Raw genomic sequence first — 10,496 nt, forward strand, 5'->3', positions numbered from 1 at the left:
TTTTCCCTCTTTTTTCTTTTTTTTTTTTTTTTGGTAAACGGTAAACCCTCTTTTTTCTCTTTAAATAGACATAGAATGCGAAGTACAAAAATCAAACCAATCAATTTCTTAAGGGTAATTTTCACCTGGACCCCTGAGGTTTGATCTCTGTCATTTTTAGTCCAAAGAAATGGATACTTTGCATCTGCCTCCCTGAGGTATCCAATAAAGTTAATTAAGGACAAATTATGATTTTTATGACCAAAATACCCTTGTATTTATTATACCGTAAGATTGCATCATATCTTCACAATTAAATCCAACGGTGAGAATTAAAAAAATTATTTATATCTTATAAATTTATCAATTATTAAATCTTTGAATATAAAAATATTTTAAATTTTACATTTTAACGATTTAAACTTTCTTAAATTTTCTTTCCAATTCTTACGTCTTCTTCATCTCTGTTTCTGCCATGGCCAACAGATCTTTAAACCCTAAATGGGGGAAAGAAAAAAACTCTACGAAAACCAATACACCAACAGAAACCCTAGGTCTAATCGGATTTGCACATCGGCTCACCAATTCGAAGGTGGATGAAGGGAATTGCAATTGGCCCACGAACGAGTCTCTGGAGAACCCACTCGTCTCCTTTGGAATGCTTTATCTTTCTGTAGAGAAATATCAAAAAAGGAAAATGGGATTGCCCAGATTGACAGTTAATGATGGTAGGTCGTTTCCTTCATTACTTTGTTTATAAAACACTTTCATCTAAATCTTGATATCAATGGGATTCAAAGTAGAAGAAATAGTTGCAGGTATGGTTAATTTGCGATCAATGCTTACTCTGCGCCTAATCCGATTAGACCTAGGGTTTCTGTTGGTGTATTGATTTTCGTAGAGTTTTTTTCTTTCCCCATATAGGGTTTAAAGATCTGTTGGCCATGACAGAAACAGAGATGAAGAAGATGAAGAAGATGAAGAAGATGAAGAAGACGAAGAAGACGAAGAAGACGAAGAAGACGAAGAAGACGTAACGATTGGAAAGAAAATTTAAGAAAGTTTAAATTGTTAAAATGTAAATTTTAAAATATTTTTATATTCAAAGATTTAATAATTGATAAATTTATAAGATATAAATACTTTTTTTAATTCTCACCATTGGATTTAATTGTGAAGATATGATGCAATCTTACAGTATAATAGATACAAGGGTATTTTGGTCATAAAAATCACAATTTGTCCTTAATTAACTTTATTGGATACCTCAGGGGAGGCAGATGCAAAGTATCCATTTTTTGGACTAAAAATGACAGAGATCAAACCTCAGGGGGTCCAGATGAAAATTACACATTTCTTAATTGTAAATATACAATATTAAACTGAGACGTAAAATTGAAAATATAACACAAGATCAAGAAAGGTTGGAGAGGCTGCGAGACTTTGAAGGTTTTGATCAGGTTTTGATCGTCCCTTTCCTTTTCCCTTTGAGGTGGAGGTTTTCTCCTGGTTGGTGGTTGGATTAAAGGAGATGTGGATGCTGCCTTTCAACGTAGGGGTGCGGATGCTGCCTTCCAACGTAGGGGTGCGGATGTTCGCATTGGTGGTATATTTCGCGATTCTGTGGGTCGTTTTATTGGTGGTTTTGTTAGAAAGGTTTGGTCAAGTTGTGTCCTTGAAGCAGAACTTGAAGCCATTTGCCAAGGTTTGGAGCTGGAGATGAATAGTCATCTCCTGCCGCTATAGCTGGAGTCGAATTCCTCGAAAACAATAGAGCTTTTGGATCCATGTTGTGTGGATCGTGGGAGGTTTGTTCGTTTAGTTGAGCTAATTGGTGTTCTGCATGAGATGGTGAGTACGTGATGCGTATATGTTGGACGTGTTGCTAATAAGGCTGCTGATTGGATGTCTAAGTTTCCACTCGATTTGGAGTGCTCTTGGATGTTCTTTCAAGATCTTCCCCACGGGTTGGAAGAGATCCTTCAGGCGGATTGTGATGCTGCTTCCTTGTAGTTTCTCTTTGAGTCCTTGACTCAGTTGTTTTATTATCCAAAAATAAAAAAAGACTTATGCGATATTTTGCCTGTTTTGGTTTCGCCCCTAAAAATTTTTTGCTTACCGCTAAACCGGCTGAAATTTAGCTAATTTCAGTTGAAATTCGACATTGTTTTTCTATGATTGAAACCTTTAAGTTTTAAAATGAATATTATGCCCTCCATTTAAAAAAAAATAAAATTTTAATATACCCTTACCCACACCTGCCATACCTTATTCTCAAAGAACAATACAAGTAGGTAAGGGGAATCCCTTTACCCATCTTCCTCCTTCACCCTCCTGGAAAATCACCTACCACCACTCCACCGCCGGAAACCGCCCACCATAAAAAGAAATCGTAGTGCGTGTGTCAATCTCTCATTCTTTATGATTTGATTACCAATCAAAAAACCCCCATAATATCTAGTCCGGCAGTACATATATTAGTAATATTCCCCCCCCCCCATGATATCTAGTCTGGCAGCGATGAGAACTGGAATCTTTGCTTGCTTCAATTTTGTCCCAATTTTTTTTTGGGAACTGAAATTCACATGGGCCAGCTTATGCGCATCTCTACTACATCCTTAGAGGGTTAGGTTTTACACATTTAATTTAAATATAAGACGGGGTTTTGCCCCTGAGCCCAAGAAGATTCAAACTCTTGACCTCATACTGGGAGGCATTAATGCTTTTTTACTCTTTTTCTCAAGAGGCTATTGCGATTGAGGTTTTAACGTAGAGGGTTAACCAAAATAAAGGATTCCTTGAGTCATTGTTTCTTGTTCAAATGCCATTCATTCCAATCCAATGGTATGCCTTGATGGTGCTAGACTTGCCTATTGCTTTGCTCGATGCTCTCTAGGATCGAAGTTCATTGATGATTCTTCAATTACGATAGGCTTCCCTTTCTTTTTTCGTTTATTTCCCCCTTTATTACCTTCTTATCTTCATTGATTTGTTCCAAAATTCTTTTCATCTCGATTTGGAAATTTGGATAAGAAACTACATTGACTAAAGGTTAAAATACCACATGGCTTAAGGAATCCCTATTCAAAAATTTAGTGGATTCAACCCCATTGTAGATTCTGGCAGTCTTGGTGGTGGGTGATTTTCCTCAAGTGAAGGCTACCTTCACCCATTTGTATGTAATTTTCAATCGAATATGTAAGTGTATAATTGTAATTTTATATTTCTTTTTTAGTTTTGGCTATATTTGTCATTTCACCTTAGCCATTAATAGCCAAGAGGCAGAACTGATGTTAATTTTTTTTAACATTTTTGATACCTATCTGTTAGGGTCTATTTTGTAATTTGTTATTTTCTATTGGACTGTGGGTTAGAGTTTAGCTTGAACCATCTAAAATCGGAGCCTATACTATCATTTCAGGCTATGCTATTTATACTTGGGTTGGTTCATGTATTTGTGTTAGATTCATTTTGGGGTTTAGTGTGCTCAATTCATCTTCTTCTCCAACGAGCTTAGGGCTCTAAGATCACCACTGTTGCTTCTCTGTGAAGATTCTCCGGTGTACAAGCGAGTTTTCAGGCATGGACTGCGCCATTGTGATCCCCTTTCCAAGGGCTTCCTTTGGTTGTACAAATTGAACAATTTGGAAGGCCTTTTGTTACGCTCTGATATAGTGGATTGGACTCTATCTAGAGTCCCAGAGACGTGGGCTGAAAAACTGAACTCCATTATCAATTGTGTGTCTCTCCCTCAATTTCTTTCATATTCTTCGCTTTATCATCATTAATCACAACATGTGGCATCAGAGCCAGTTTAGGTTTGATCTGTGATAAAACAAATTGGGGTTTTTTGTTTTAATTGCTCTAATTTGTGGTTTAGGATCTCTTTAAGTGTTCTTGGCGTAGGGTTTGTGTGCATTTAATTGATATGTTCTGGTGGTTTATGCCTTGATTTTGAGATCTTATTACACATGATATTATCTGATTTGATTAGTTGGTATGCTCTTGTTGTTAGTTGTTAACAATTGTGCATAGTAGTTTGTTGTTTGTTAAGATTGCTAGGTTCGCCAACAGTTTGTTGTTTTAAATCAAATTTGTGATAATTTCATATTGTATTATGATTAAGATTATACCTGTATTCATTCTATATATTCTTATTTGTGAGAATATTGCTTAAAGAAATTGAAAGTGGAGAAAGAAGAGGTTTGGTTTGTCTGGGGAGGCAACACCTCCTAGTGTGACTACCACAGGCTCTAGTTGGATTGTAGGAAAGGGTGAAAACCCTGAGTACCTAGATTTAAGAGTTCCAATGGGAGAGCTCAAGGGTAGACATTAAGAAATTTGATGGGATTAAAGACTTTGGGATTTGGAAGAGAAAGATAAGAGCCCTAATGGCCCAACAAAGATTATTGAGGGCTTTAGACGATCCAGATGCTTTCTTTGAAAGCGTAGACCCTACATTGAGGATTGAGGTGATGAAGAATGCAATTGGTTGCATACTCTAGAACATCACTGATGGTGTTGTTAAGTGTCTTAATGAGGAAGATAGTACCCCTATCAAAGTATGGATAAAGCTTAAACAAATTTATCAGAAAAAGAATTTAGGTAACAAGATCTATTTGAAGGAAAAGTTATATAGCTTCAAGATGGATACTATCACTTTAGATCAAAATCTAGACATGTTTAAAAAGTTGGTTCAAGATTTGGCTAGCACTGGGGAGTAAAGTAAATTAGATGGCCAAGACTTGTTTATTATGCTGCTGAATTTCCTTCATAATGATTATCATATTGTTAAGAATTCTTTAAAATATGCTTGTTAAAATGTGACCCTTGACCAATTTAGTGAGGCTCTCAAGAATAGGGAGTCAGAGTCGTTGGCTTTGGAGAAGGCCAAGGGAAGTGGGGAGGACCTATTTGTGAAGGGTAAGGGCCCTAACAAAAAATATAAGGCTAAAGGGAAAGGTTAGGGGAATGACAGTCATACTAATAACAACAAGAACAATAATGAGAATAATAAATTTGACTAGCATCAAGAGATGATTCTATTGCGAGAAAGAGGGTCAATTTTAAAGAAATTGTTATGCATATAAAAGAAAATTTAAAGAAAATGAGACATCAAATTCTGAGATGCCTTCCACTAGTATCGGCCAAACCAATGTGTATGAAGATAATTGAGAGGTGTTGACCATTTTTTGATAATGATAGGCGTGAAACTGGATCATTGATTCTGATTATATTTACCATATGTGCCCTCATCTGCATTGGTTCACATGCTTGACCAAGAGAGATAATGTTAAAGTTATGATGTGTAACAATAATGTGTGTGATGTGGATGACATTGGCACTATTAAATTGCTCACTCACACTAATTCTATTTTCACATTGCATGATGTTTGATATATTCATGATTTAAAGAATAATTTGATTTTCATAAGTAGCATTGAGAGTGTTGGTTTTGATCCAAGTATATATAGGGGTGTTCTTACAATTTATAGGTTCACATGCATGTTTGAAAAGTAAATCTTAGTCTGGTTTGTATGTGTTAAATGATAATACTTATTTTGATGATGTCTCTAGTACTTGTTGTTTGTTTAGTGAGTCTACTTGTACTAGTGTGTGACACTCTAGATTGGGGCACATTAGTAATAGGGGAATGCAAGTTCTAAAGAAACATGGCCTTTTTGGCAAGGATAAGTTGAAATTTTGGAGTTTTGTGAGTATTGTGTTCTTGGTAAGCAACACATGTTGAATTTTGGGATTGAGTCCCACTTATCTAGTGCTGTATTGAAACATTTACATACTAATTTGTAGGGACTAGCATCAGTCATGTCTTATGGAGGTAACTCCTACTTCTTATCTCTAGTTGATGACTACTCTAGGAAGACTTGAATTTTCTTGTTGAAGTCCAAGGATTAGACTTTTGCTAGGTTTAAGAAATGAGTTGCTTTGGTTGAAACATGAGTGAGAAGAAAGTCATTTAAGAACTGATTGTGGGTTGGAATTTGTGACTGAAATATTCAATGGGTATTGTAAAGACAAATGTATTCCAAGACATAGAACAGTTAAAGCTACTCCTCAACAAAATGGCATTGCTGAAAGAATGAATAGAATTATTTTAAATAAAACAAGATACATGCTTATTAGTTCTGGTAGAACTATCCTAAATAAAACAAGATACATGTTTATTAGTTCTGAGGTTCCCAGGGGGTTTTGGAGTGAGGTTGTGGCTACAGTTATCTACCTAACAAATAGATGTCTTTTTGTGACAAAGGTTCCAAAACTCCTGAGGAGATGTGGTGGGGGAAGCCCCCCAAGTTGGATAACCTTAGGGTGTTCGGTTGTGAGGCATTTGCTTATCAAAGCATTGGCAAATTAGAACCTAAGAGTAAAAACTATATATTCTTGGGTTACCTCGAGAGAGTAGATTATAAATTGTGGGATAGATCTATACTTGAAGATCTTTGTGAGTAAGAACGTTCTCTTTATAGAGAGTGTAGTCCCTTGTCCTGTCTATTGACATTACCAATCTTGACCCTCTATAAGGGTGTTTCTTTCCTTAGGTGCTCAAAGCTCAAGCACAAATGACAATAGAACAAATGGATGTCAAAACTGCATTTTTTCATGGTAATTTAGAAGAGAGGATTTATATGTAGTCCTCTTTAGGCATCTTAGTAGCCGATGATGAGACTAAAGCTTGCTTGCTAAATAAATTCCTATATAGGCTTAACCAAACCCAATGACAATGGAATAAAAGATTTGACTTATATGTGTTGAGTATTGGTTTTAAAAGAAGTGTTTATGACAGTTGCCTCTATTTTCTTAATTCAGACCTTATTCATTTATATTTTATATTTGTTACTTTATGTGGATGATATTTCGATTGCATGTGCAGAATCTAGTCTTATTTAAGAAATTAAATATAAGTTGAAGTCTGAATTTGAGATGAAAGAGCTTGGACCAATGAAGAAAGTGCTAGAGATTAAGATTTATCGAAATGAAGGGGAAGGGACCATATATGTTTGTCAAAGGATTTACTTGTTTAAGGTCATTGAGAAGTTTAATATGCTGAATTCTAAATTTGTTAATACTCCTTTGGCTGCAAATTTTAAACTTTCAAATAATCATTATCCTAAGACCAATTTTGAAAAAAGATGAAATGTTCAAGTCCCTTACTCTAGTCTTTTGTGGTTTCTTATGTATCTTATGATATATATAGACCTAACATTGCTCATGTTGTGAGTGTACATAGTAGATTATGTCCAATCCTAGAAAGGAACATTAGCTTACTCTCAAGTGACTCTTGAGTTATTTTAGAGGTACTATTAATAAAGGACTTGTGTTTAAGAACTCACTTGGAGACTTTTGTTCTTGAAGGATATACTGACCCTGACTTTGTTAGTAATAAGGATAGCAATAATTATTATCTTCTTATTTCTTTATGTTGTGTAGTATTGTATCAGTTGAAAGGTGCAATAATAGTTTGTGGTTGCCTTGTTTACTACTAAGGCTGAGTTTGTTGCTGTATCTAAGTGTGTGAAGGAGTGCATATAGTTACATGATTTATTATGTGAACTCGGTGTTTTAAAGAATAAACCTATTGTATTTGTTGATAATCAAAGTGTTATTTTCTCATGCAAAAACTCAGTTTATCATAATATGACCAAATATATTGATATTCGTTACTTTTTCTTTAAAGAGAAAATAACTGTTGATGTGCTATTGATTGAAAAAGTAAGTACTGAGCATAATCCTGCAGATTGTGGTACAAAGATATTGTCTATTTTCAAGTTTTTGCATTGTTTTGACTTGTTGGAAATTTGCAATGTTGTTTTTTAGTTTTATGTCCTATCTGTAGTGTTGAGTTGTATATTACTTGTTTATTTGTTTGTGGTGAGTGTCTTGTAGAGTTTCTTGTATTTTTTCAGGTTTTTCATATGTTATACTTTTAGAGGAGATGTTGCCCAATTTTTTACAGTTCTTGTTAATGTTTATCTCTAGTTTTCAAATATATGCTTTACTTGTGCATAATTTGCTGTTCATAGTTGTTTTTGGGGTTAGAATTATAAACAGTTGAGTTGTTGTTTTGGAGCTTCTCTACCTATTGATTTTGTTGCATTGTGTGTTTGCAAGTTTTATACTTTCTTTATGCATGTTTAGATGTGTGTTTAGGTATTTTGCATATTATTAGTGTTTTCTTTTTTGTTGTCTTGCAGGTACATGTAAACAATGATAGTTGAAGTCCAATCAACTATATTTGAGGGATTGTCTTACATATTAAGGGGGAAAATTGTTAGGTCTAATCTATAATTTGTTATTTTCTATTGGACCAAATGTTTGAGTTTTGCTTGAACCATCTTAAACCGACGCCTATACTACCGGTTTAGACTATGCTATTTATACTTGGGCTGATTCATGTATTTGGGTTAGATTCATTTTTGGGTTCAATGTGCTTTATTCATCTTCTTCTCCCATGAGCTTAGGGTCCCAAGATCTCCATTGTTGTTGTTGCGTCTCAGTGAAGATTCTCCGATGTACAAGTGAGTTTTCAGGCGTGGATTGCGTCATTGTGATCGCCTCTACAAGGGCTTCCTTTAGTTGTACATATCAAACAATTTGTAAGGTTTTTTGTTACCCTTTGCTATAGTGAATTGGACTCTATTCAACCAAACTCTATTATCAATTGCGTGGCTCTCTCTCAATTTCTTGCATATTCTTCGCTACATCATCATTGATTACAACACTATCTAAAGTTTGTGGAAGACTAGAGGGGTCATAAATTTAGAGTCTGGATCACCTCCCCATCCCAGCTCTTCTGCACCACAAAAAGTTGGTGTGAGACCCACATGTGAATTAAAAGAAAATTAGACGTCGGATTCCTAGTGGGACCAACCCAATATTCTGGTGAAGAAGCATCTATATGCTTGTAAGAGTGTCAATCAGTACGGTTTCCATATGGTACCAACTTTGAATACCGAAAACCAGAATCGTATTGTACTTAATTTATACAGTACGGTACGGTTTCGGTATTTGCAAAAACGGTTTGGTATGTTTTCGGTATTAAATTGGTGCTAGAAAATTGTTTAAACATGGTATCTAATGCGATACAATTTTGATATGAACGAACCCATACCAATTTTGTTATTATTTCATTAAGACCCTAATGAAATTGTGAACAAGTAATCGATAAAATCTGATATTAACATAGACAAAACAAATAAATCTAATTAATAGAAACAAAACAAGTAAATTTAAGAAAAGGATTGACAGACAAAACGAAAAATTGAAATAAAGAATTAGGGATAGGATAAAGGTAAAATGGTTTATTTTGTAAAATTATATATATATATATATATATTACTTAGGATAGCAAATACCAAGAGTAGTAGGATTTGTTACATTTAATGACTTGTTATGGTTTATGGAGGACCCAAATGCTAAATACGTAAACCATTGGTAGAGTGTGGTATCACAAAAACCATTAAGGTTTGTATCCTTAATGTTACATACTATGTTTACCAAAATTGGACATAAGCTATCTACCACCTACTGTGATTAAGTGGAAGAAGTAAATTGAGCACTTCTTTTTCATTGCACCGTATGTCCTGTAGTTGAAGGTTGTAGAACTGTGCTTGGTTTATTCCATCATTTAATCCAATCAGTAATGCCTCAATGATGTTTCTCTTCCCTAGTCCTCCTGTACTTAGATACTTTAGTTGGCCTTCCCATAATAATCCCACACTCCATCCTGTACGGCCTAGCTCTGCATTATGTACCCATACACACACCAAAGTTGGACATTGATTTAGTTAGTAAGGCTTTTACGGAAACAAATATTTGGTTTGGACGTCTTTATTTTTACACACCAAAGTTGGACATTGTAAAATTATATTTATATTTTGATACACTATCAATTCATTACGGTTTCGATATATACTGACGGTATGAGTACCTAAAACTAGAACCGTATTGAAGAAATTCAGTTTCGGTATGGAACTGTACAAAATAAATTTAGTTTCGGTATGTACCGTACTAAATTTTGAACGGTGCGGTTTTAGACGGCGTAGTTTCAGTTCCGGTTAAACGGTTTCAGTATTTGACAGCCTTATGTGCTTGGTGCTCCTCAATACTCAGGGGATTTGGACTTACAAATTTTGTGCTCAGAACGGGGGTGCGCGCCAAAAAGTCGTTGAATCTCCACTCTCCAGGTGGTATGTGACATTGAGTCCGGATCAGCTCCCCCGACGGGGGCACGTGCTCCCCCTACGCTTCCTGACCACAAATATCAGTGGGGCCCACGGTGAAAAACACTTTTTGGAAAAAAAAAAAAAAAGTTTTTTTTTCACCATGGGACCCACTGGTATTTGTGGTAAGGAAGCCATGGGGGAGCACTCTCGACGGGGAGAAGATCCGGATTCTGTGACATTCCCTATTATTGAAACCTACCAATAAGGTTATTAGTTCCCTCGTGAAATGTGATTGTTGTAGGGTGTATTTCTCCGATTTTGCTTGGTTAATGC

This window comes from Hakea prostrata, chromosome 1 (genome assembly GCF_041222555.1).
Source record: "Hakea prostrata isolate BN-2017 chromosome 1, UWA_Hpros_2, whole genome shotgun sequence".
In the NCBI taxonomy this organism is placed as follows: Eukaryota; Viridiplantae; Streptophyta; class Magnoliopsida; order Proteales; family Proteaceae; genus Hakea; species Hakea prostrata.